General features: G+C 47.0%; 1 pseudogene; it reads right to left on the minus strand.

Moving 5' to 3' along the window:
• Positions 1–14: 14 nt before the first annotated feature.
• LOC111818811 lies at positions 15–100 on the minus strand (annotated as a pseudogene).
• Between the last annotated feature and the right edge of the window lie 3,062 nt (positions 101–3,162).

Consider the following 3,162-nt stretch of genomic DNA (forward strand, 5'->3'; position numbering starts at 1 on the left):
GGGGAGGGGAGGGGAGGGGGAAGGAAGGCTAAAATATACATTTTAAACTGAGAAGAACAGATACTACACTTGATCTTAGCCAAAAGGTCCGAGAAGCAATTAAACTACAAATTTAAAACATGAGCACTTACCCGTGTCATGGTACAGAACTGCAATTTTTTGTTTTGATTTTGAAATATCTGATATTCAATTAAAATGAGATGCTTCTATATGAGGTAAATGCTTTTGTTTTTAAAGCACGTGTTCTTGAAGATCTTTTAAGCCCTAAATTTAAAACAATCGTCAACCATAAGTGATTGAAACCACCTCACTGGGTATTTTGAGATAGTTACTATTAACTGAATTTAGAAAGTGTTGAAGGGCTGGCCAGATAGCTCAGCAGACTAAAGCGCCTGCTTAGGCAGAGTGCAGTGGCTTGGGTTTGATCCCTGGTATGAAGTGCTGGTCCCGCCCCCGGGGCATGCTGAGATGGTAAGTGAGACTGGGCCTGGTGGCACGTGCCTATTACCCCGCACTTGGGACACTGAAGACAGGAGAACCACTACGAGTTGGATCTACGTAGTAAGACCCCGTAGACGCTGTCCTAAATACAGGAAAAAAAGTGTTTAGATTGGCTATAAGCATGTTAAGCATTCTAACCATGAGACACAATCAGATTTTCCTACAGGCTTTATTGGGAGATGGTGGCAGATAAAGCACTTTATGATTATTACTGTAACAAGGAAGCTGCTAAGGCATAAGCCCAAAACAGTACAGCTTTTCAGTTTTAGAGCATCTGGTAAACTATCACTGGGTCTTTTTTGTTAGCAAACTGCTTCTCCATTAATGGAGGATTCACAGTTCTATGTAAAAGTATTTAAAATATAATATAAATGTATAGATTGGAGAAAGTGCTGACTTTACTCAATTTTCATTCACTTTATGATAGTGTCTTTCAATAAGTAATCTGTAGTCATGACTCTGATTTTGAGGCAAAGTAACTGTGTTTAAAGTTAAACACTAAAATAAAATAAAATAAAATAAAGTTAACCACTTATTCTTTTTTTTTTTTGCAGAACCGGGGATTGAACTCAGGTCCCTACGCTTGCAAGGGAAGCACTTATTCCACTGAGCCATCTCCCCAGCTCCATCACTTTTTTTTTTTTTTTTTTTTTTTCCCCCGGAACCAGCGATTGAATTTAGGCCCTTGCACTTGCCAGGGAAGCGCTTATTCTGCTGAGCCATCTCTCCGGCCCCTTAACCACTTATTCTTATTGAAACTGACACAGGACTCACTGCTGTGGTTTTTTCTCCAAATAAAATATGAGGAAAAAATAGCCCAGGTGAGCGATGGTAACCTAGACTAGAAAGCTATGGGAAACGGCAGGTGGGCCCACAGGTACAGCTGACCGAATCCATGAGCAAAGAACGATGCTCGAAGTTCCCGGCACGGGCAGGAACTGTGCTGCGCTGTCACTCAGAGCCAAAGAGCACGAGCGGGGATGAGATGGGCGCCGCAAGAGGAAGGAGGAAAATCCACACCTTCGACCTCTATGGGATGACGCGAGTTCGCGGAAGATCGAGGGAGCTCACAAAGGGATGGCCTCAGCGCTGACAGGAAATGAAGTCATCGGAGCCCAGGACGGCCTCCAAAGCTCTGGGTTCTCTGTCTTCTACTCACCAGACGTTTCCATTTGGACATCGTGGCGTCACCTCCAATGTGAATGGATCTAATAGCGCTGTGGGTCAGAAAGGTCGCATTTGGGATTCCCTGTTTTCTCCTTCATAGCTGGTGCTGCGTATCAGAGCATTAGCCTCCTCTCCTCTCCTGGAGTTGTCTCCTTAGAACTCATACTGCCAACCCCTCCTCCAGGTCTCCTTCCCCTGCTCAAAACCCTGTGGTGGAGCAGCCCCTCCCACGCCTCCCAAGACAGCTCCTCCTCTTCCTCTTCCTCTTCCTCTTCCTCTTCCTCTTCCTCCTCCTCCTCCTCCTCCTCCTCCTCCTCCTCCTCCTTCCCCCCTCCTCAGCCCCCCAAAGGCTGGGCTCCTCTCTGTGTCCTGGGAGCCAACCTGCTCCTTCCATTCTCTGTCTACCTTACATCCCTTATCTAGAACATCCTCTCTTGGCCTATTCCAGTCATGTTTTAAAATAACTTTGGGGCCAGGTGTGGTGGTGCCCCCTATAATTTCACTGCTCCTGGAGGCTGAGACAGGAGAATCACACGTTCCAGCCCAGCCTGGGCAACTTACCCACTTAGTGAGATCCATCTCAAAAGAAAAAAGAGCAAGAGGTATAGCTTAGTGCCATGGCCCTGGGTTTAGTCCCCAATACACACACACACACACACACACACACACACACACACACTCACTCACACACTGAAAGCAGGGTTTCTAAACTCTTTGGCCACAATTTTGTTTAATAAAGCAAACTCAAAACCCAATCTCCAGCCTTTTCCTCCTTGTTCTCTTGCCCCGGAGAGGCTAGAATTTAAGTACTTGTTTTCTTAGGCTCCCTCATAGTGCAGAAAAGCTCTGACACAGTGCTAGCCAGTAGTCCTGTCTCCTCTCCCTGCCTCAAAATAGGCACAAGTCCCCCAAGCTCTTAGTGCCAGGAAACTACAAACCCAGGTCACTAAAGATCAGAGCAGTGACACCCAAGCTGCCAGGGCTTTCAGGACACCCATAGGCCAGGACTACCAATTTCCAGACCTTTGGGAGACAGTGAGGCCCTGATTGTTTGGGCCATAATGGCTTGGTTTTGGTTGTTTTACTACAGAAAATACTCCAAACTGATAGACCACATTACATGTGTGTAAGTGTTTTCCTGTGACAACACACTCCTGTAGCCTGGCAGTTCATGGGAATCTTCAGCCACACAAGATTGGCATGCACTTGGGGCTACAAGGGTGACAGTGGCTTGCTAGGTCAGCTGGAATTTGGGGACACATACACATTCCGCCAGGCACAGCTTCCTGAAGCAGGAATTCTCTCCGAAGCCACGGAGTGTAGTGTGGCCAACAGCTCAAATATTTGACTTCTATTAAACCGAAGGCTATGGGCTGGTGAGAGAGTTCAGTAGACTATGCACCTGCTTAGGCAAGCACAGGGACGGGGGTTCAATCCCAGCAACAGGCTGCCCCAGTCCTGCCCCCCAGGCACACTGAGCAAGCCACCGAGTCC

The sequence above is a fragment of the Octodon degus genome, unplaced genomic scaffold, assembly GCF_000260255.1.
Source record: "Octodon degus isolate 3935 unplaced genomic scaffold, OctDeg1.0 scaffold00102, whole genome shotgun sequence".
In the NCBI taxonomy this organism is placed as follows: Eukaryota; Metazoa; Chordata; class Mammalia; order Rodentia; family Octodontidae; genus Octodon; species Octodon degus.